Here is a 24940-nt window from a genome sequence, read left to right on the forward strand (position 1 = left end):
AATCTATGAATCACGGTGTCAACCAGATTACATGTCTGACATAAGGGGGTGTCAGCTTTCCCAATTTTATAAAGCCGTTCGTTGGTGCTGACAATTTCATTGACGGCTTTGTACCATGCCGTTACCACATGGGAATTGAGCCCGTTAAAACTAATATTCTCCCAAATTGCATCCCAGTTGTAACTCATATATTTCGTGGCAATTTTATTTTGGCCTTCATATTGTTGTCTTTCTCTCATGATATCTCGGGCTGTAATGTGCAGTGAAGTTCTGAGTTTCTCGTTAACATAGCTCAATTCAGTGTACAAGATCCTAACGTATCGCAGACGGGGGTTAATCTATTGTACGTTTGCCGGTGGCTGAAGGCTTTCTGGTTGGACACATTGAAACAATTGTGTAGTAATACTGCCTGGGTTAGCGTGAAATATGTTTAAAGACCTTTTTATGAAAAGCGCAGAAGCTTTATTGCGTATGTCCACCAGTCCGAGGCCTCCATTCCTAGGATGTAATGCCGCAGTTTTTAGGTTAACCCTGAAGATTTCCCCCTTCCATAAGAAATTTACAACTCTCGACATTATTTTCTTAGCTATCAACTTCGGCAAGGGAAAAACTTGTGCCATATAGAATGCCTTTGAGAGAATGCATAAGTTAATGAACCTGACCCTCTGAACCTGGTTCATAAGTCGTTGTGAGTTCTCAATGAGTCCCCCTTGAATCTTTGTGGAAACCTCTTTCCAGTTGAGGGCTGTCATCCTCATTGGACATGCCGTCAGGATTGTCCCCAGTGTTTTATGGGTGGTAACTGACTTCGCCCAATCGATGTGTATCCGTTCAAGACCCTGCATTCCCAGGATTGTACTTTTATTTTCGTTCTTTGTCGCACCCGATGCGCGGCAGTAGTTTTGAAGAATGGACCCTAGTCGAATTACATCATCTTGCCCTCTTATGACGACACCAACATCGTCAGCATAGGCTCTCACTACAGTTTTCCTGCCAGTTATAGTTATGCCCTTTAACCTTTCATGAACACTTCTTAAAAAGGGCTCTAATGACACAACAAACAAAAACATAGATAGGGGACTTCCCTGTGGGATTCCGCGGTTTATTTGAATTTGCCGCGTCAGCTGACAGTTGACGGCTAATTTAGCGTGCAGACCAGTAGCAATGTTTTTTATAACATTAACAGTTTTGTGGACGAATCCCATTTTTGTCAGTACATCAAACAGGAAACGGTGATTCACCGAGTCGAAAGCCTTATTAAAATCTATAAAGAGTAGAGCACATTTGATATTGGAGACTGATGCTAAGGCGATGATGTCTCTATATTCAGAAATTGTATTAAAAGTACTTCTATTTGCTGCACATGACTGATGGTGACTAATTAATTTGTCGGTCAGAGGGGAAAGTCTCTTTTTTAAAATCCTGCATACTATTTTGTAGTCAGAATTTAAAAGTGAAATAGGGCGGTAATTGTTTAAACTTTTCGTCCCTTTGTTTTTCGGTATAAGTATAATTTTGCTATCATTAAAATCTTCAGGTAGCGTCTGCTCGTTAAAAATCTCATTGACAATGCATGTAAAAGTGTCACCATTTAAAAACCAGAATTTTAAGTAAATTTCTACAGGCAGTCCGTCGGGTCCAGCAGATTTATTTAACGGGGACTTGGTTTTTATCGCACGAACCTCTTCGTTACTGACTTCAGAAAGGATTTCGTCGTTTTCAGAACTCGTCAATTGTGGGGATAAAACACTGAGAACCTCTCGCAGAGACCCCTCGTGAGGTGGGCTGGAAGAATATAATGCATGGTAGTATTGGTATACTGCATTGAGAATCTCCTTCTGAGACGTTAGTGTTATCCCATTGGATGTTTTAATTTCACTAATGACAGTTCGTCGCCTATTCTTTGCATGCCGAAGCAGATGATATAAGGATGTTGTTTCATCCTCTACCACCGACTTCGCCTTGGACTTAGGTTTTAAGCCTTCCATCTGTTGTCTTTTAATGGCGAGTAATTTCGCTTTGGTGTGTTTGATGTCGTCGAATCTAATGCTTGACACGTTTGCCTGTTCATAGAGGTCCCGCAACAATCTGTAATAAAATTCCATACTGTTTTTTAACTCCCGCGCTCTTTCTCTGCTGTATCTGATACACACTTTTCTCAGTCTCGGTTTGCAACCTTAATCCACCAATCTAATACTGTGGGGTGCCTGTCCATCGATCGCAGACATAAGGTCCACGCTTCCGATACTTCGTCTGCCAAATCTTGCTCGTTTAAGAGAGAGAAATTTAGATGCCACTGGTTCCTAAAAATCTGAATCGGCTGTGGAGCTAAATTAATGCACGCCTTCATACTGCAGTGGTCACTAAAATAGACAGGTACGATTTCTGAATTGAGTAGACATCGTTCTAAGTTGTGCGAAACATAAATTCTGTCTATTCTACTGCGCGAAGTCTGTGTTATATACGTATATTCAACATTCGTTGTATATTTTAGTTCCCATGCGTCCTTAAGTTTTAAATCGGTTACTAGGCGTTTAAGTTCCAACGAACCGTTAAAATGTGGTTGTTGATCTTTACGATTTAACACACAGTTAAAATCACCGCCCATTATAAAACTGTTTGGGTTTCGACGTAATAAATATATAACTTCCTCTTTATAAAATGCTGCCCTGTCCTGTCTATTACTATTTCCTGAGGGCGCATGTAAGTTAATCAATGTGGTACCTAAAACGTTTACACTAATGGCCCTTCCAGATTCCAAACGCTCTACGTGAGACACGGGAATTCCTTCCCGGAGCAGAAACGCTGTTCCCGTATGTGTTTCACAAGATACGTTAACAATGGCGGTGTATCCTGGTATTGCAAGTGACGTCGTTACAACCTCCTGTAGCAACGCGATATCGGTTCCAGAGTCATACAAAAATTCCTTGAGAGCAGCTAGCTTTAATGAGGTTCGAATTTTATTTATATTTATCGTTGTGATAGAGTATGCTTGCATCTGTAAACGGCTGTTGGCCACCTACAACCTTGGTCAAAAACTGTTGTACTTTTGGTATGCTGAAATCCGTTGTAGAACTACAGTCGTTTAGAATTCTGCATTATTCCTCTTAACACGGTTGCTAAACGTTAGCTTGTCTTCCATTGTCATCCCGTACCTTAGTACTGAGGGGCTGTTCGACATTGAGTGTATCAGGAGGCTCATCTGGAGCACCTTCTCGGACAATGTCATATCGTATATTTTTCTGCGATTTTACATCTGACTTTTCGGCTTTTTGTTTGGCTGGGGTGCGAGAAACAGTAAGATTCGGTTGTGGTTTTAGCGTACGGCGGTGGACGCCCTGAAAACCCTGACCTGATTTTGTTGTGGCAGCACTCGGCGTGGCCGCTTCAGCAACAGTGTCTCGAGAGATCTGGTTTGTAAACACTGCCTGCTGTTTACATGCTACCTTCGTTTGTTGTGATGCTTGCGACGGTGTTTGCTTATTGTCCGGTTCAGAAGTAAACACTTCCTCTTGTTTACACTCTGGTGCCGGTTGCTGTGCTGTTGCGGTGTCGCGGTGTTGTTGTTCTACCGCTTCCGCGAACTTCCCGTCTGTAAACAGCTGATTATCGCTGTTTACAGCTGGGCAAGTAGTCACTGCCTGGGGGACTTCTACTTTCTCGCTGTCGGCAGCTGCCGTTTCATTTTCTGACAATGAGCGAGATGTATCAGAAACTGTAACTAAATCCACCTGCATTTCGTCTTGGGACACAGGCAGATTTTCATCGCTAGCTACCCCCTGCGGGTTCGGGGGTTAGAATAGGCCCGCGGTATTCCTGCCTGTCGTAAGAGGCGACTAAAAGGAGTCTCAACTGTTTCGGCCATATGTGATGGTCCCCTCTCGGGTTTGACCTCCATCTTTCTAAATTATTCCGAAGAGCGAGCCAATTGGGGAAGGGCGCCTTACATGGTGCACTGTATCCGTCGTGCAATTAGACCTTTAGCCGGCTTTCTCGTCGTTGCAATGGTGTCCCGCTCGTTTTCGATCTCTTGGGCGATTACCACGCTGCACTCTGCAGTGTTTCTTTTATCTGCAACGACGACCTTGGTCAGTTTTGCACCTAAGATCCAGCACGGTAGCCAGTCCGTTGTGGTGGGGCCGCCATGTACCCTCTTGGTTGTAGCCCCCTGACAACACAGGGATCGCTCTACTGATGCCTGCGCCGTTAACTCCCCACGTATGCCAAGGAGTAGATGCCCATCTCCTTGGGGCATCGGGACTCCCGGCAATGGCCATCCTGCCAGGTGGCCTTTGCTGTGGCTGGGTGGCGCCCGTGGGGAGGGCCCTTGGTCGGAGTAGGTGGCATCAGGGTGGATGACACGCAATGAAGCGTGGCACTTCTTCTCTTGCTGGTGGCCAGCCACCAGCAGTCTCTAAGCGTTCGAGGGCCCATTTCAAAGGTAACGTTTATGACCCCAAATCGTTCCCCTCCCTCGCCACACCATGGGAGGAACGACAGGCATTAACTGCAAGTGAGCAGTATTCGCCCAGATATCTTGTCTGTACCAGAGCTGATGGGGAATCTTTTATGTCCGTGAAGCCTCAGTTCTTTGTCGAGCATTTAGAGGACAAGTTTGGGGAGGTGGAGGGCTTGTCAAAGATGCGGTCCGGATCGGTGTTGATAAAAACGGCGTCCTCCGCCCAGTCGCGGGCCTTGCTCGCTTGTACTGAGCTGGGGGATGTCTCCGTCACTATCACGCCCCATAAAAGTCTGAACATGGTCCAGGGCATTATCTTCCACAGGGATCTCCTTTTACAGTCCGATGACGAGCTGCGCGCCAACTTGGAGCGCCGAGGTGTCCATTTCGTCCGGCGCGTCCACCGGGGTCCGAGGGATCGTCAAGTTGCCACCGGTGCCTTCATCTTGGCCTTCGAGGGTGACACGTTACCTGAGAAGGTCAAGGTGATGGTGTACCGTTGTGATGTCAGGCCTTATATCCCTCCCCCGATGCGGTGCTTCAAGTGTTGGAAGTTCGGCCACATGTCTTCACGCTGTGCTTCCGACCTCGTCTGTCGCGATTGCGGTCGACCATCCCATCCTGATCATCCCTGTGCCCCACCTCCAATCTGTGTGAACTGTGGTGCGCACCATCCGCCTTGCTCGCCAGACTGTCCGATTCTGCAGAAGGAGCGGAAGATCATGGAGATAAAGACTCTCGACCGCCTGACGTACACTGAGGCGAAGCGGAAATATGACCGGCTTCACCCAGTGCGCATGACGGCTTCTTATGCCGCAACTGTCTCTCCTGCTACGGTTCAATCCTCTCCAGCCAGCTCGCAGAGTCGCAGTCCCGCACCTGCCCCCTTGATGGTGGGGGGCACTAAACCCACTGTTGCTCCTGCTCCATCTACTTCAGGAGCAACACCCCCCCAACCATCGGGGACATCAGTTCCCCCTTCCCAGCCGGAGAAGCGTAAGACTTCTTCGGCTACTCTCGTACGGAAGGGGTCCCTTGGGGACCTCCCTTCGCAAGTTCCGACCGGTACCAAAGCCGACAGCCGCAAGTGGCTTAAACAACCGCTGGTCCCTGGTCGTCGGGACACTCGGTCGTCGTCTGTCCCTGGGACTGACCCAGTGACGCCCTCCCAGCCTGAACCACCAAAGGCGCAGCGCGAAAAGCAGAAGAAGAAGAAACTCCCCAAGGCTACCGATATTGCGGTGGCACCCATTCCACCGCTTCCTACAAGCTCTGCGTCTGAGGATGAGGTGGAGATTCTGGCGTCCGCTGAGGACATGGATCTCGCCAGTCCCTCTGACGCACTGGCTGGCTGTTCTCCAGGTGGTGACTCAGTAGCAGCAGGGGCCTCGGAGGCGTAATCTGCCTCCCCAGTCCCTCACGCCTTTCCCATCCATGGCTAATACCATCCTCCAGTGGAACTGCAGCGGTTTCTTCCACCATCTAGCTGAGCTCCGCCAGCTTATCAGCCTTCATCCTTTCCTTTGCATTGCTCTGCAGGAAACTTGGTTTCCAGCAATGCGAACCCCCGCCCTCCGTGGCTATCGGGGTTATTTTAAGAACCGGGCAACTTATGAAAGGGTGTCTGGTGGCGTCTGCATATATGTCGCTCACACTCTGCACAGCGAGTCTGTCCCTCTCCAAACACCTTTAGAGGCTGTCGCTGTACGGGTGTGGACGCCACAGGCTATTACCGTCTGCAGTATCTACCTTCCACCGGATGGTGCTGTCTCGCAGCATGTCCTGGCTGCTCTGATAACCCAACTGCCGCCACCTTTCATGTTGTTGGGCGATTTCAATGCCCACAACCCTCTATGGGGTGGGACTGTCTCCGATGGCCGCGGTCGTGCCGTGGAGCATTTATTGGCTCAGCTCGACCTTAGCCTCTTGAACACCGGTGCTCCCACACATTTCAGTGTGGCCCATGGCTCGTTCTCCGCCATCGATCTCTCTCTTTGCACCCCCGGACTTGTCCCATCCCTCCACTGGAGGGTGCATCCTGACCTGTGTGGCAGTGACCATTTTCCCATCTATTTGTCACTGCCCCAGTGTCATTCTTCTGGGCGTCTGCCACGCTGGGCCCTCCACAGAGCTGACTGGCCGCGTTTTACTTCCGCGGCAACCGTTGAGTGTCCCCCGCAGGGTGACATTGACGAGGTGGTCCGTGTCTTCACCACGTCCATCATTTCGGCAGCCGAGGCTGCCATCCCCCGCTCTTCTGGACTCCCTCGGAGGAAGGCTGTACCCTGGTGGTCGCCGGAGATTGCTGAGGCTATTCGCGACCGTAGGCGGGCCCTCCAGCGTCATAGGCGGCACCCGTCTCTCGAGACCCTCATCGCCTTTAAGAGGCTACGTGCCTTCGCCCGACGTCTGATTACACGGCGTAAGCAAGAGTGCTGGGAGCAGTATGTCTCATCGTTGGGCTCCCGTGTCTCCCCCTCGCTGGTGTGGTCCCGGATACGGCGGATTTATGGACACCAGACCACTTTCGGTGTCCCTGGGATCTCCCTGGACGGCGCTGTATGCACGGACGCTGCCGCCATTGCTGAACGGCTTGCCGCGCACTTTGCTCAGAGCTCTGCGACTGCATCTTATCCCCCCGCCTTTCGCTCTCTAAAGGAGCGAGCCGAGCGGACGCCGCTCTCATTTCACACGCGTCGTTCTGAAACATACAATGCCCCTTTCAGCGAGAGGGAATTCCTCGCTGCTCTCGCCGATTGCCCTGATACAGCACCAGGCCCAGACTGCATCCACGCGCAGATGCTGAAGCATCTCTCCAGGGACTGCCAGAGACACATTCTCGCGATATTTAATCGCATTTGGAGCGAAGGTGTGTTCCCGTCGCAATGGCGAGAGGGTGTTATTGTCCCCATCTTGAAGCCCGGTGCGGACCCACTGGCGGTGGACAGCTATCGTCCCATTACCCTCACCAACGTTTTGTGCAAATTGCTCGAACGTATGGTGGGGCGGCGTTTGTGTTGGGTCCTTGAGTCGCGCGGTCTCCTCACTCCATCCCAGGGTGGCTTCCGTCGGGGCCGGTCTGCAGTGGACAATTTGGTGCGGCTGGAATCAGCTGTCCGTACGGCCTTCGCCCGACGTCAGCATCTCGTTGCTGTATTTTTCGATCTGCGGAAAGCGTATGACACCACATGGAGGCATCACATCCTCGCCACGTTGCATGAGTGGGGTCTTCGTGGTCGGCTCCCGGCTTTTCTTCAAAGCTTTTTATTGCGCCGCTCTTTCCGGGTGCAAGTCGGTGCCACCTCTAGTTCCTCTTATATACAGGAAAATGGGGTCCCGCAGGGCTCAGTGTTGAGCGTCTCCTTATTTCTGGTGGCTATTAATGGTCTGGCTGCAGCAGTGGGGTCGTCGGTGTCTCCTTCTTTGTATGCCGACGACTTCTGCATCTCATTTAGCTCCACGACTACGGGAGTCGCCGAACGCCGGCTGCAAGTCGCCATTCGCAAGGCAGCCTCGTGGGCTCTGACTCACGGTTTTCAGTTCTCTGCAGCCAAGACTCGAGTTATGCACTTCTGCAGGCGTCGGACGGTCCACCCTCATCCTGAACTTTACCTCGACGGCCACCTGCTTGAGGTGGTGGACACTTGCCGCTTCTTGGGACTCGTGTTTGATGCCCGGCTCACATGGGTTCCTCATATTACTCAGCTGAAGCAAAAATGCTGGCGGCACCTCAACGCCCTCCGCTGCCTTAGCCACACGTCTTGGGGTGCAGATCGCTGCACGCTGCTGCGGTTGTACAGAGCCCTTGTGCAGTCCCGGCTTGATTATGGGAGCCTGGCCTATGGGTCTGCGTCCCCCTCAGTGTTGAAGTTGTCAGACCCCGTACACCACTGTGGGGTTAGGCTTGCCACTGGCGCTTTTCGCACCAGCCCCGTGGATAGTCTACTGGTGGAGGCCGGGGTTCCCCCGCTTCGGATTCGCCGCCATCGTCTGCTCGTCGACTATGCTGTCCACGTTCATTGCTCGCCAGATCATCCCAATCGTCGCCTGCTTTTCCCTGCTATGGTCCTCCATCTGCCCGAACGGCGACCTAGGTCTGGGCTTTCCATAGCTGTCCGTGTCCAGTCCCTGCTGTCAGACCTGGGGTCATTCCCTCTTCTGCCTCCCTTCCGGGTCCGTACACCTACGCCTCCCTGGTGTTTGTCCCGGCCGTCCGTCCGTCTGGATTTGGCACAGGGACCTAAGGACTCGGTTCCGCCTGTGGTCCTCCGTCGCCGTTTTCTTGCGCTCCTCGCCTCATTTCCGGGCTGTGAGCCTGTCTACACGGATGGTTCCCTGGTTGATGGTCGCACTGCCTACGCTTTTGCTCACGCTGCCCATGTTGAGCAACGCTCCTTGCCGGCTGGCTGCAGTATTTTTACTGCAGAGCTGGTGGCACTCATGCGCGCTCTTGAGCATCTGCGTTCCTGCTCAGGTGGGTCCATCGTCATCTGCAGTGACTCCCTGAGCAGCCTTCAGGCCATCGACCGCTGCTATCCCTCCTCTCCTCTGGTGTCCTCCATACAGGAGTCTGTTTCCGCCATTGCCCGTTCTGGTCGTTCGGTGGTCTTGGTTTGGACGCCCGGTCATGTTGGCATCCCAGGGAACGAACGTGTCGACAGGCTGGCTAAAGGGGCGATCGACGCCCCGGCTTTGGAGGTCGGCCTTACGGCTCGCGACCAGCAGATGGTGTTGCGCCGTAAGCTGATTGGGATGTGGGCTGCTGAGTGGCGTGGCATGACAGCCCCGAATAAACTGCGGGCTGTCAAGGAGACGACCGCCGTGTGGCGTTCCTCCCTGCGGGCTTCTCGCAGGGACTCGGTGGTCCTGTGTCGGCTGCGCATCGGCCATACGTACCTGACGCACGGCCATCTCTTGCGTCAGGAGGATCCCCCCCTGTGTCAGTGTGGGTCCCGGCTGACGGTCGGCCACATTTTGCTGGAGTGTCCTCGACTGCGCACACTCCGGCAATCTTTTAATCTCCCGGGCACTTTAGCTTTGGTTTTATCTGACGATGCCTCCATGGCTGATAACGTTTTAAATTTTATCCGTGGTAGTCCGTTTTATGGTTCGATTTAGGGAGGTCCTGCACCTTTCCCATTCTGTGTCTTTTGTCCTTGTGCCTGTTGCTGTTCTGGTGTGCCGTGAGATGGTTGACTCTTTCCCTTTTTTGTTGTCGTGGTCAGTCAACCAGTCTCCGGCCATCTTCTTCTCTTCTATTTCTTTCTGTCTGGTGTTCGTCCGTACTCTTCTTTTCTGTAGTGTTCGTTGCCTAATTTGTGTTCTTTAGCACCTGGGGGGGGGAGGCAGTCTCCTTCCCCCTTGGGGTTTTATCTGCTCTGCGACTTTGTCTCGCTTGTTTTTGGAATGGGGGACTGATGACCTTCGCTGTTTAGTCCCCCTTACACATCCCAACAACCACCACCACCACCACTGCTGAACACAGGTCAGGCCACGCATTTTAGCACCGCTTCAGGTTCGTCTTCTGCCATAGACCTCTCTATTTGTTCGCCTGTGCTTGCGGACATTGTTCAGTGGGTCGTAGACGACGACCTTCATGGCAGCGACCATTTTCCTATCTGGCTTCATCTGCCAGTTGAAATGGGTCGTGTCGCACAGCCGCCGAAATGGTTGTTCCGGAAAGGAAACTGGACGCTCTACCGGCAGTTGGCTGTTTTTGAACGGTGTGAAGGCGTCCAGGATTGGGTGGATCACATTACGGCGGTGATGCACCATGCCGCTGATGTATCCATACCAAAGTCACAGGGAACACCTGTGAGGCAGCCTGTCCCTTGGTGGAATGACGACTGTCGTACCGCCATCAGAGATAGACGGGCGGCTTTGAGAAGATTCCGTCGGTGCCCCACTGCTGCGCATCTGACAACTTTCCGGATAGCACGGGCGCGGGCGAGACAAATCGTTAGGGAGAGTAAACGGAGGTCTTGGCGTGAGTTCCTGAACTCCATCAATAGGTCCACGTCTTCAAGCAAAGTATGGGAAGCCATTAGGAGGATCTCAAGGCGATACTCTCGACCGCCAATGGCAGCTATACGTGAGCGGGGGTGTCTCCTAACATCTCCGAGAGACATCGCCCGGGCGTTGGCAGAATCTTTCCAAACTATTACGGCCGATTCTAGCCAGGACCCGGAATTTCTGCGCTATCGGGGTACACAGGAGAGGGCTGGTTTTGATTTCCGTTCAAAGAACGCTGAGGAATACAACCAGCCTTTCTCTTTGTGGGAGTTGGACTCTGCTCTGTCCGTATCTCGGGATTCCGCACCTGGTCCAGACCTGATATCGTATAGCATGCTGCAGCAGTTGGATCTGCGGTCGAAGGAAGTCCTCCTCCAACTTTTTAATGAAATTTGGAAGACAGGCGACTTTCCTAGTTCGTGGAAAGAATCGATTTTAATTCCCCTTTTAAAACCAGGGAAGGATCGGACCGAACCCAGTAGCTATCGTAGCATTAGTCTCACGAGCTGCGTAGGAAAGACATTTGAGCGTATGGTCAATCGGCGCCTTGTGTGGGTTCTCGAATCCAGATCCTTACTTACCCGCTGCCAGTGTGGGTTCAGGAGGTATCATTCCACCCTCGATAACCTGATCCTACTCGAAACAGCGATACAAGATGCTTTCCTACGTAAGCAACACCTTATCGGGGTTTTCTTCGACCTGGAGAAGGCATACGATACTACCTGGAGGCATACCATTTTGCGGCAGCTTTATGAGTGGGGTTTCCGTGGGCGTCTACCCACACTCATCCGATCCTTTCTGTCGGACAGATATTTTCAGTATAAGGTTGGGAATGTCCTGTCTGACCGTTTTAAGCAGGAGAACGGTGTTCCTCAAGGAAGTGTCCTCAGTGTGACAGCTTTCGCAATTGCCATCAATAGTATTGCGTCCACAGTACGACGGCCCGTGCAGTGCTCCTTGTTTGTGGACGATTTCTCCATTTTCTGTGCGTCTTCCTCCCTCACAGCTGCTACACGCCAATTACAGCTGACACTCGTGCGATTGGAGGAATGGTCTAAGACCACGGGCTTTAAATTCTCTTTGGGGAAGACCGTTTGTGTAGATTTTAACCGTTCCCGTTCTCTTTTTAATCTCCCTGTTTTAAAACTAGGAGACACTGTTCTCCCCTTTATGGGAAAAGTGAAATATCTCGGGCTTATTTTTGATGAGAAGCTCACATGGTTGCCACACTTAAAGGATCTAAAGGTCCGCTGTTTCAAGGCATTAAACGTCCTTAAATGCGTCAGTCATAGATCCTGGGGCGCTGACAGGGCACGTCTGCTCCAACTTTATAAGGCCTTTGTGCGACCTCGACTGGAATACGGATGTCAAGCTTATGGCTCTGCCAGACCTTCCTACCTCAAAATGTTGGACGTGATTCACCATGAGGGTATTAGGCTTTCAACGGGGGCTTATCGCACGAGTCCGGTTGCTAGTCTGTGTGTCGAGGCGGGAGAGCCTCCGCTGTCCATTCGGCGTCTTCTCCTCGTGGTACGGCACGCGTACAGGGCCAAGTCCACTCCTCTTTCATTGGCGTCCAACACTTTTTCCCAGCCGGCACTGGAACGTCTCTTCCGCCACCGTCCGAAGGCAACAAAGCCGTTTGGCATCCGTGCGAAGGAGAGTCTCGAGTTAGTCCACCTGGAGGGCATTAAGGTACTCCACCAGGGATGGAGTCGGGGATCTCCCTGGCGACTACAAAGGCCAAGATTACTTCTTGATCTGGCTGCTTACAGGAAGTATTGTACCCCAGACCATCTTTTTAAAATTAAACTTACTGAGATTTTAGAACGCCATTCCGATTTTATTACTGTTTACACGGATGGGTCTAAACAGGGTGATTTTATGGGCTGCGCTGCTGTGTTTCCCGATACTGTCCATCGGATAGGGCTCCCAGAGCAGTTCTCAGTTTACTATGCAGAACTGTTTGCCATTCTGCAAGCATTAGAGCATATGCGCCGACATCGTGGCACGAAATTCATCATCTGCTCCGATTCCCAAAGTGCTCTACACGCTCTTGAACAGATGTACCCAGCAGATCGGATGGTGCAAGAGGTGCAGGACGCACTCCTGCTCTTGCAACAGCAGGGTAAGGATGTAATTTTCTGCTGGGTTCCAGGGCACATAGGGATTCCTGGCAATGAACTTGCGGATGCGGCTGCCAAGGAGGCTTGCTCCATCCCACCTCCTGCTCGCTGTTCCGTCCCCCTGCAGGCCATTACGTCTTTCGTGACTCGGAAGGTCATGCGTTGGTGGGAGGCTCAGTGGCTGGACGTGAGGGATAATAAGTTGCGAGCGGTGAAGGATTCTGTCCGACCGTGGCTCACCTCCTTCCGCCACCGACGCGCTGAGGAAGTAGCCCTTACACGGCTTCGAATAGGACATTGTCCTTTGACACATGGTTTCCTGTTACGTCGTGAGGAGCCACCAACGTGTCAGACATGTGGGACACAGCTGTCGATACGACATATTTTAACTGAGTGTGTTTCATATGCGGGTTTGAGGGAAGATTTCAGTTTCCCACCAGACCTACCCTCTCTTTTAACTAATAATGAGGCGAGTGTCGCTAAAGTTTTACGTTTTTGTGTGATGTCTGGCCTTCTTCCCAAAATATTGGGATTGAAGTCTTAATGTGCTGTTCAGTGGTTTGGTCACCCATTATTTGTAAGTGGTCACTCAGCCACCGTTAATTATTTTTACCTGTTTGTACTGCTATTTTATTTTTAGTTTTATCTCCCTGTTTTGATGTGCTGTGTCCAATCTTGCAATTTGAACAATACCAATTCTCTCACCATTCGGCTCTGAATTGAACTTTTGGGAACGGGCGCTGATAACCTCGCTGTTGTGCGCCCTAAACCACTAATCATCATCATCATCTTGAGAAAGGGCAACCTTGATTTTCTCATTATCTATCTCGATAGGTAAATTTAACACCCGCACAGATCTATAAAGAGCATCAGCTCTCCTGATAGCCACTTTACTTGTAGTGCCGTCTCTATGCAAAAATTCTACATGATACCCGAATTTTCCAATAATTTTATCTACCGAAACGGGGCTCAAAAATTTTACGAAAACACAGTAGTTGTCAGTATCTAGCTGAGTGGTATGCACCATATCAGAATTAATGCCAAGTACCTGATCAAGCCAATCATGAATTTCCAGAGCAGTCGGCTGAACACGTCGTGTTTCCTTTGCGAAAGCAAAAACCAGCGTATTCTTCCTCACAGTTGTAGCCATGGTATGCAGTAATCAAGGGGAGATTCCGGTAATTACCGAAAACTCCACAAAAGATAAATAATCGTCGGTAGAAAACACAAAAACAGAACACAGTAGGCAGAAGAAACACAAGTTACACACGAAGAAAATCACAGAAAGCAAAGACACCGAAACACAATGTAACCACTGGCGAAGCACTGACTACGCGCAGCAAACGATGGCACGTCCGTACGCGTCGGCAGCTAGAGCCAGAATGGTTTAGGAGACCGATGCCTTATCCATTGCCCGCGGTATTCCTGCCTGTCGTAAGAGGCGACTAAAAGGAGTCTCAAACGTTTCGGCCTTCTGTGATGGTCCCCTCTTGGGTTTGACCTCCTTTTTTCCAAATTTCCGTTGTTAGTGCGTGCCATTTGGGGAAGGACACCTTACGTGGTGTTTTCCTATTGGTCCATCATGCACCACCATCTTGCATGTTACCTCTTGTCGTGTGGCGGGATTTACGCCCAACGTCTCCTGGGTTGCCTCCTTCTCGCCTTGTGCACAATACCATTCTTAGCACCCACGACAACTGTGGACCCTTTAGACACCTAAAATCCAGCACGGTAGCCAGTCCGTTGTGGTGGGGTCGTCATGTACCCTCTTGGTGGTAGCCCCCTGACCACGCAGGGATCGCACTACAGATGCCAGAGCTGTTTCCTCCCCATGCATGCCAAGGAGTATGTGCCCATCTTGTCTGGGGCACGGGGACTCCGGGCAACGGGATATCGGCCAGGTACCCGTCGCTTTGGCTGGGTGGCGCCCTTGGGGAGAGCCCTCGTTCGGAGTAGGTGGCATCTGGGCGGATGTGGCGCAATGAAGCGCAACAAATCACACCAAGCTGGTGGTCGCACGGCCACCAGCGTCTCTAAGCGAGGTAGAGTAGAATTTGACGCTGCACAGTATGACCCTCAGACGTTCCCCTCGTTGGCTGCGCCATGGGAGGGCCGTAGATCTAGTGCCAAGCGGGAGCCTTACGTACCGCAATACCTTGTCTGCAGCAGGACTGATGGTGACTCCTTTCTTATGACGAAGCCTCTGTTTTTTGTGGAACACCTGGAGGATAAGTTTGGGGAAGTGGCGGGGTTGTCTAAAATGAGGAATGGGTCCATCCTCCTCAAGACGTCCTCCCCAGCCCAATCACGAGCGTTGCTCTTGTGTGATAAGCTGGGTGACGTCCCTGTAACCGTCACTCCCCACAGTAGCCTAAACATGGTCCAGGGGATTATTTACCATCGTGACCTATTGTTACAAACCGATGACGAGCTGAGAGCCGACTTAGAACGACGTGGAGTGCATTTTGTCCGTCGTGTCCATCGAGGACCCAAAACTAACAGGGTGGCCACCGGTGCCTTTATCTTGGCCTTCGAAGGTGATGTCTTGCCCGAGAAGGTCAAGGTGATGGTTTACCGTTGCGACGTCAAACCATACGTCCCTCCCCCGATGCGGTGCTTCCAGTGCTGGAAGTTTGGGCATATGTCCTCCCGTTGCCCATCCAGCGCTACATGTCGAGATTGCGGACGCCCTTCTCATCCAGATTCTCCATGTGCGCCTCCGCCTGTATGTGTCAACTGTGGGGAGCACCACTCTCCATGCTCGCCGGATTGCCCCGTTCTTCATAAGGAGCGGAAGATCATGGAATTTAAGACCCTGGACCGGCTTACTTATCGAGAGGCAAAAGTGAAATATGAACGGTTGTATCCTGCTTCCATTCGAACTTCTTATGCTGCAGCCACGTTATCGTCGCCCACGCGAGCGACGGTTGTCGCCTCATCTGTGCCGCCTTCAGTGGGCCCTCGGGGCCGTGCATCTCTGTCTGCCCCCCTCGTGCCTGGGGGCAAGCCTTCCTCTGTTGCCCCCTTAGCCGTTGGGGGCAAACCCTCTTCTGTCGCTCCCCCCACTCTTACTTCGGGAGTGACATCTCCTCCAAAACCGGGGGGCTCGATCCCTCCCCCTCCTCCTCCACCGGCGATGCCTCTGCCGGTTCCTCTACAGCGGAAGGGGTCCCTCGGGGCTCTGCCTTCCTCCGTTTCTTCTCCTACCCAGCCGGATGTCAGCCAGTGGCTGCAGGTTCCGCCACCTGCTGGTCGTAGGGTTTCTGCGTCGTCGTCAGCCTCTGATGCTCCCTCAGAGAAGCTCTCCCAGCCCTCTCACCCTAAGGGCCGACGTGAGAAGAAGGAACGGAATGTGTCCAAGAAGAAGGACGTTCCAGCGGTTTCAGTACCGCCTGCTGTCCATAGTCCTGGCTCCGGGGATGAGGTGGAGATCCTCGCATCTGCCGCGGATCTCGCCCTCACGGAACCCTTGGGGGCCTTTCCTATGGACACAGCTGACTCTCCCCCGGTGGCGGCAGTTGACTCTGAGGCGCCGTCTGCCTCTTAGTCGCATTCACGCCCTCCCAGTCCCTTCCTGCTTCCATTCTCCAGTGGAACTGCGGCGGTTATTTCCGCCACCTGCCTGAGCTCCGGATGCTTCTGAGTGATTCCCCTGTTCTCTGCATTGCTCTGCAGGAAACTTGGTTTCCTGCAATGCGGACCCCCGCCCTTCGCGGTTATCGGGGATACTATAAGAACCGTGTTGCCTGTCACCGAGCATCAGGTGGAGTTTGCCTCTTTGTTCACCACTCTGTCTGTAGCTCGCCAGTACCCCTTCAGACGCCTTTAGAGGCAGTCGCTGCCAGGGTTGAGCTCTCGCCGGCTATTACAGTTTGCTCTGTTTACGTTCCTCCGGATGGGGAGCTCCCCCAGCATGTCTTGGCTGCACTGCTGGCTCAACTCCCGCCACCTTTGCTGCTTCTGGGCGATTTCAATGCCCACAACCCTCTATGGGGTGGGACTGTCTCCGATGACCGCGGTCGGGCCGTGGAGCATGTGTTGGCTCAGCTCGACCTTAGCCTCCTGAACACCGGTGTTCCCACACATTTCAGTGTGGCCCACGGCTCGTTCTCGGCCATCGATCTCTCTCTTTGCAGCCCCGGCCTTGTCCCATCTCTCCACTGGAGAGTGCATCCTGACCTGTGTGGTAGTGACCATTTTCCCATCTATTTGTCACTGCCCCAGTGTCATTCTTCTGGGCGCCTGCCCCGCTGGGCTCTCCACAGGGCTGACTGGCCAGCTTTTACTTCCGCGGCAACCATTGCGTCTCCCCCACAGGGTGACATTGACGAGGTGGTCCGTGTCTTCACCACGTCAATCCTTTCGGCGGCCGAGGCTTGTATCCCCCGCTCTTCTGGACTCCCTCGGAAGAAGGCTGTACCCTGGTGGTCGCCGGAGATTGCTGAGGCTATTCGCGACCGTAGGCGGGCTCTCCAGCGTCATAGGCGGCACCCGTCTCTAGAGACCCTCATCGCCTTTAAGCGGCTCTGTGCCTTCGCCCGTCGTCTTATTGCACGGCGTAAGCAGGAGTGCTGGGAGAGGTACGTCTCATCCCTGGGCTCCCATGTCTCCCCCTCGCTCGTGTGGTCCCGGATCCGGCGGATTTATGGATACCGGACCCCTATGGGTGTACCTGGGCTCTCCTTGGACGGCGCTGTCTGCACGGACGCTGCCGTCATTGCTGAACAGCTTGCCGCGCACTTTGCGAAGAGCTCTGCGACTGCCTCTTATCCCCCCGCCTTTCGCTCTCTAAAGGAGCGCGCCGAGCGGACGCCGTTATCCTTCCACACGCGTCGTTCTGAACAATACAATGCTCCTTTCAGCGAGAAGGAATTCCTCGCTGCCCTCGCCGATTGCCCTGATACAGCACCAGGACCAGACTGCATCCACGCGCAGATGCTGAAGCATCTCTCCAGGGACTACCAGGGACACATTCTCGCGGTATTTAACCGCATTTGGAGCGAAGGCGTGTTCCCATCGCAATGGCGATAGGGTGTTATTGTCCCCATCTTGAAGCCCGGTGCGGACCCACTGGCGGTGGACAGCTATCGTCCCATTACCCTCACCAACGTTTTGTGCAAATTGCTCGAACGTATGGTGGGGCGGCGTTTGTGTTGGGTCCTAGAGTCGCGTGGTCTCCTCGCTCCATCCCAGGGTGGCTTCCGTCGGGGCCGGTCTGCCACGGACAATTTGGTGCGGCTGGAATCTGCTATCCGTACGGCCTTTGCCCGACGTCAGCATCTTGTTGCTGTATTTTTTGATCTGTGGAAGGCGTATGACACCACATGGAGGCATCACATTCTTGCCACGCTGCATGCCTGGGGTCTTCGTGGTCGGCTCCCGGCTTTTCTTCAAACCTTTCTCTTGCACCACTCTTTCCGGGTGCAAGTGGGTGCCGTCTCTAGTTCATCTTATATACAGGAAAATGGGGTCCCGCAGGGCTCGGTGTTGAGCGTGTCCTTATTTCTAGTGGCCATTAATGGTCTGGCTGCGGCCGTGGGGTCGTCGGTGTCTCCTTCCTTGTATGCCGACGACTTCTGCATCTCATTTAGCTCCACGACTACGGGAGTCGCCGAACGCAGGCTGCAGGTAGCCGTTCGGAAGGCAGCATCATGGGCTCTGACTCACGGTTTTCAGTTCTCTGCAGCCAAGACTCGAGTTATGCACTTCTGCCGGCGTCGGACGGTCCACCCTCATCCTGAACTTTACCTCGACGGCCACCTGCTTGAAGTGGTGGACACTTGCCGCTTCTTGGGACTCGTGTTTGATTCCCGGCTCACATGGGTTCCTCATATTACTCAGCTGAAGCGAAAGTGCTGGCGGCACCTCAACGCCCTCCGCTGCCTCAGCCACACATCGTGGGGTGCGGATCGCTGCACGCTGTTGCAATTATATAGAGCCCTCGTGCAGTCCAGGCTTGATTATGGGAGCCTGGCCTATGGGTCTGCATCCCCCTCAGTGTTGAAGTTGTTAGACCCCATCCATCACTGTGGGGTTCGGCTTGCAACTGGCGCATTTCGTACGAGCCCCGTGGATAGTCTACTGGTCGAGGCCGGATTCGCCGCCATCGACTGCTCGCCGACTATGCTGTCCACGTTCATTGCTCGCCAGCCCATCCCAATCGTCGCCTGCTTTTCCCTGTCACGGTCCTCCATCTGCCCGAACGGCGACCTCGGTCTGGGCTTTCCATAGCTGTCCGCGTAAAGTCCCTGCTGTCCGAACTGGGGTCATTCCTTCTTCTGCCTCACTTTCAGGTCCATGCACCTACGCCTCCCTGGTGTTTGCCCCGGCCGGCCGTCTGTCTGGACTTGGCACAGGGACCCAAGGACTCGGTTCCGCCTGTAGCCCTCCGTCGCCGTTTTCTTACGCTCCTCGCCTCATTTCCGGGCTGCGAGCCTGTCTACACTGATGGTTCCCTGGTTGATGGTCGCACTGCCTACGCTTTTGCTCACGCTGGCCATGTTGAACAGCGCTCCTTGCCAGCTGGCTGTAGTGTTTTTACTGCAGAGCTGGTGGCCATCTTGCGCACTCTTGAGCATATGCGTTCCTGCTCAGGTATGTCCATCGTCATCTGCAGTGACTCCCTGAGCAGCCTCCAGGCCATCGACCGCTGCTATCCCTCTTCTCCTCTGGTGTCCTCTATTCGGGAGTCTGTTTCCACCATTACCCGCTCTGGTCGTTCGGTGGTTTTTGTTTGGACGCCAGGTCACGTTGGCATCCCCGGGAACGAACGTGTAGACAGGCTGGCCAAAGGGGCGATAGACGCCCCAGCTTTGGAGATCGGCCTTACGGCTCGCGACCAGCAGCTGGTCTTGCGCCGTAAGGTGCTTGGGATGTGGGCTGCTGAGTGGCGCGGCATGACAGCCCCGAATAAACTGCGGGCTGTCAAGGAGACGACCGATGCGTGGCGTTCCTCCCTGCGGGCTTCTCGCAGGGACTCGGTAGTCCTGTGTCGGCTGCGCATCGGCCATACATACCTGACGCACGGCCATCTGTTGCGTCAGGAGGATCCCCCCCTGTGTCGGTGTGGGTCCCGGCTGACGGTCGGCCACATTTTGCTGGAGTGTCCTCGACTGCGCACACTCCGGCAATCTTTTAATCTCCCGGGCACTTTGGCTTTGGTTTTATCCGACGATGCCTCCATGGCTGACAATGTTTTACATTTTATCCGTGGTAGTCCTTTTTATGGTTCGATTTAGGGAGGTCCTGCACCTTTCCCTTTCTGTGTCTTTTGTCCTTGTGTCTGTTGCTGTTCTGGTGTGCCGTCAGATGGTTGACTCTTTCCCTTTTTTGTTCTCGTGGTCAGTCAACCAATCTCCGGCCGTCTGCCTTTTTCTGTTCTTTCTGTCTGGTGTTTCTCTGTCCTGTTCTTGTCTGTAGTGTTTGTTGCTGCATTTGTGTTCTTTTAGCGCCTGGGGGGACGTCTCTTCCCCCTTTGGTTTTTACCTGCTCCGTAGATTTTTGGCTCGCCTGATTTTGGAATGGGGGACTGATGACCTTAGCTGTTTAGTCCCCCTTAAACATCCCAATAACCACCACCACCTTATCCATTAGGCCACAGAGGCTGACTGGCGCCAAGCCGCCGGTGTGCTCGCTCAAATCGACACTTTCCAAGTGTACCCTTCCTGATGCGCTACTCTGCGTCTGCAGAGAGTCAGGACGTCGCATGAGCCTTTCCTGTGTGCCTGTACATACTCAGACATATCCAAGTCCAGGCACCTACTTTCTGTTGGCAATTCTTATACCTGCCGTCTTAGGCCATTCCCCTTGTGAACTCCAAGTCCTGCACACAAGACAGTTAACTGAGTATTCATATGGGTCATACTGTTTACCAACAAGTAATTTTAAAATAGCGTTTGCTTTCACAGCGCCATCACGCTTTGAAACACTTTCATAGCTAACAGGTCGATTGATAATTGCCGTCGTTCCGTTTCAGGTTGTCAGTAAATGCGTATTTTCATATCGTCGTGATACCTGTGATACCTGTAAGCACTCAGAAACGCCAACTTTCTCAACTATTACACCTGTATGTGGTGAGAGTGATTTTGCCCCAGTGAGTAAAACGTGTACCTCTGGTGGGACTCGAACCCACAATCCCCGGTTTAGGAGACCGATGCCTTATCCATTTTTTTTTCTCTGCCACATTTTTTTTTCTTTTATTTATTTTGCCGTTACACCATTTTTTTTAATAGTATAGCGAGCGGGGCTGGCAGATGGCGGCAAGGAGGGCAGGGGTCAATTAGTCCGAGGCCTGGCCACGGTGCCGCCCTCATACCCGTCATCACTCACATTGATGGGAAAGGAACATTGAGTTGTTTTATTTTTATTTATTTATTTGTTTTTTTTTTAATTTTTTGTATTTTTTTTTTAGAACGCATGAATATGGGATTGGAGCCACATCATTCGGTTGATACATAAACGGGTGAAGGTTTTAGAGCTCGAACAGCTATCCAATACCTGTTCTATTGAATGCAATATGAAGCATATTACCGTACTTGCGACGGTGATCCGCGTAGTTTCTAATTATAATATATTCCGTTTCCATGTGTAACTGAAACTCGCTGTAATCGTCGCCCGTCAGCCGATTGAAGACATGACTTGTATACTGGCCCAACAGCCACATGACGGCATTATTTTTAGTTGGCGGAAAATATTTGACGTCCGGTCTGTGCAGTAAGTTCGTGTCAATGTTATTTTCAGAAGTCCTAGTTATAAGGGCGACTTTTTGACGAACCCATTGCCAATTGCGCATGCGGTGACTGCAAGTATATCTGTGGGGAACAGTATCCACTTGGTGACAATCTGGACAATGGGCTGTGTCGCTTAGCCCAATCGCATGCAGGCGCTCATTTGTGCTGATAATGTTGTTAACCGTTTTGTAACATGTCGACCTGACCAGGGACGGAAGTACACTGCTGCTGATGTTCGCCCACAGGACATCCCAATTGACTCCAGTGTGCTTTTGTTCGATTTTGTTCTTGCCCTCATATTGTTTCCTGTGCTCCAGAATGTCCTTGGCAGTTAAAGGTCGATGTTGGAGAAGGACCTCGCTCAAGTAGCTCTTTTCCAGATAATATGTGCGGATGTGGGAGAGCTGGTAGTCGATCGTCTGCACATTGATCGGCGGTTCTACGCTTTTCGGCGCGACTGCCTCAAACAACTTTGCCGTAAGGGTGTCAGAGTAGTTTTGGATTAACGATGTCATCCATTTAATGTACAAAGCCATTGCTTTGGCGTTCAGATCGGTCAGACCCATACCGCCATGCAGAGGGTCGAGGGTCACAGTCTTCACGTCAACTCGAAATATATCCCCCCGCCACAGAAAATTGGTCAACTTGCTCATTATCTGTTTGGCTATGACAGTGGGGATTGGAAAGACCTGTGCCACATAATATGCTCGCGACAGGATACATGTATTTATAAATTTAACCCTCTGAATTTGGTCCATACTGCGATAAACGTTATCTATTAAAGCACCCTTGACTTTGAACGAGACATCCCGCCAATTTGCCGTTATCATCCTTTGTGGAGGGACCGTCAGTATCGTCCCAAGAGATTTGTGTTCCGTAACATGGGTAGCCCATTCTAGGCCGACATCGTCAAGTCCCCTTATACGTAGAAATTTGCTTTTAGTTTCATTCATTTTTGCGCCAGAAGCGGAACAATAGCTTCTGAGGTCTGCCTCCAGTTGAATCACATCATCCCTGTTCCTCACGACGATGCCGACATCATCAGCATATGCCCCAACTGCAGTTTTCTTCCCGGCGATCGTTATGCCCGTCATGTGCTCTTGTACTAGCCGCAGCAATGGTTCTAGGGAGATGACAAAGAGCAACATGGAAAGGGGGCTTCCTTGGGGGACACCCCGTGCGATGGTAATTGGTCTTGTGAGCTGGCAGTTGACGGAGATCGTGGCGACCAGACCAGTGATCATATTGCGCACGACAGCGATGGAGTCATGCCCGAAGCCCATCCTCCGCATCGTTTCGAAGAGGTATTTATGGCTGACACTATCAAATGCTTTATAAAAGTCGACAAAAAGGAGGCCGCAATTAATGGTACTGGCAGACGACAGAGCGACGATATCTCTATATTGTGCTATAGTCTGAAATATTGATCGCCTATAAGAACAAGTTTGCTGTTGCCCAATTATGTTTGCGGTCAACGGCATCATTCGATTGTTTAAAGCTCTCGCAATAATCTTATAATCTGAATTAAGAAGAGAAATCGGCCGGAAGTTGTTAATCTTTTTACATGCCTTATTTTTAGGAATCAACACGATTTTACATTCTTTAAGTTCTGATGGTACAAACTTTCCCCGCAGTACGTCGTTAACGGCTTGTGTCAACTTATCACCTATGATACTCCAATATCGTTGATAGAATTCGACCGGAAGGCTATCAGGGCCCGGCGATTTACTTTTAGGGGAGCCGCGAATTATTTCAAGGACTTCATCTGGACTAAAAGCCGAAAATAAGCCGGCGTTGTCGTCGGCCGTAATTGTGGAGGTTGTAAACGCAAATAACTCATCCAAATCGTCCTCTTGCGTTGCTTCTGCCTCATACAAGGCACTGTAATATCTGTGGATTTCTCTGATTATCTCGTTTTGCACAGTGAGGACAGTACCGTTTTCTAATCTAAGTTCGTCCATGAATATCCGTCGTCGGTTCCTGCGATGTTTAATCAGATGATATAACGCAGCCGTTTCGTCCTCGCTAACAGATCTGACTTTTGACTTAAGTTTAAGACCCTCCAGTTGTTGTCTCTTTAAGCTTAATAATGTCGCTTTAATTTTCTTGATGTCGGACAAGCGCCTGTCTGAGCCATCAGCCTGATCATACAAATCCCTTAAAACCATGTAGTAAAATTCCATTGTACGGTGAACTGCCCGAGATCTCTCTATACTATAAGATATAATTACCTTTCGTAATTTGGGCTTCGCCTTGCGGGTCCACCACTCCAAAACACTCGGAAAATTGTGTACGGAGCGCAAGCAAAATTCCCAAGCTAATTTTTAATAGGGTTTGCTTTCACAGCGCCATCACGCTTTGAAGCACTTTCACAGCTAACAGGTCGATTGATAATGGCCGTCGTTCCGTTTCAGGTTGTCAGTAAATGCGTGTTATCATATAGTCGTGATACCTGTAAGCACTCAGAAACGCCAACTTTCTCAACTATTACACCTGTATGTGGTGAGAGTGATTTTGCCCCAGTGAGTAAAACGTGTACCTCTGGTGGGACTCGAACCCACAATCCCCACTTTAGGAGACCGATGCCTTATCCATTAGGCCACAGAGGCTGACTGGCGCGAAGCCCCCGGTGTGCTCGCTCATATCGACACTTTCCAAGTGTACCCTTCCTGATGCGCTACTCTGCGTCTGCAGAGAGTCAGGACGTCGCATGAGCCTTTCCTGTGTGCCTGTACATACTCAGACGTATCCAAGTCCAGGCACCTACTTTCTGTTGGCAATTCTTATACCTGCCGTCTTAGGCCATTCCCCTTGTGAACTCCAAGTCCTGCACACAAGACAGTTAACTGAGTATTCATATGGGTCATACTGTTTACCAACAAGTAATTTTTAATAGGGTTTGCTTTCACAGTGCCATCACGCTTTGAAACACTTTCACAGCTAACAGGTCGATTGATAATGGCCGTCGTTCCGTTTCAGGTTGTCAGTAAATGCGTATTATCATATAGTCGTGATACCTGTAAGCACTCAGAAACGCCGACTTTCTCAACTATTACACCTGTATGTGGTGAGAGTGATTTTGCCCCAGTGAGTAAAACGTGTACCTCTGGTGGGACTCGAACCCACAATCCCCAGTTTAGGAGACCGATGCCTTATCCATTAGGCCACAGAGGCTGACTGGCGCTAAGCCGCCGGTGTGCTCGCTCAAATCGACACTTTCCAAGTGTACCCTTCCTGATGCGCTACTCTGCGTCTGCAGAGAGTCAGGACGTCGCATGAGCCTTTCCTGTGTGCCTGTACATACTCAGACGTATCCAAGTCCAGGCACCTACTTTCTGTTGGCAATTCTTATACCTGCCGTCTTAGGCCATTCCCCTTGTGAACTCCAAGTCCTGCACACAAGACAGTTAACTGAGTATTCATATGGGTCATAGTGTTTACCAACAAGTAATTTTTAATAGGGTTTGCTTTCACAGCGCCATCACGCTTTGAAACACTTTCACAGCTAACAGGTCGATTGATAATGGCCGTCGTTCCGTTTCAGGTTGTCAGTAAATGCGTATTATCATATAGTCGTGATACCTGTAAGCACTCAGAAACGCCAACTTTATCAA

The 24940-nt window shown here is 51.5% G+C and overlaps 1 non-coding gene across 1 annotated transcript; it reads right to left on the bottom strand.

Moving 5' to 3' along the window:
- Positions 1 to 24427: 24427 nt before the first annotated feature.
- Positions 24428 to 24500, bottom strand: Trnar-ccu (transfer RNA arginine (anticodon CCU)). The gene has a single exon. It is a non-coding gene; the product is annotated as a tRNA-Arg (tRNA).
- Between the last annotated feature and the right edge of the window lie 440 nt (positions 24501 to 24940).

This window comes from Schistocerca nitens, chromosome 1 (assembly GCF_023898315.1).
Source record: "Schistocerca nitens isolate TAMUIC-IGC-003100 chromosome 1, iqSchNite1.1, whole genome shotgun sequence".
NCBI lineage: Eukaryota > Metazoa > Arthropoda > Insecta > Orthoptera > Acrididae > Schistocerca > Schistocerca nitens.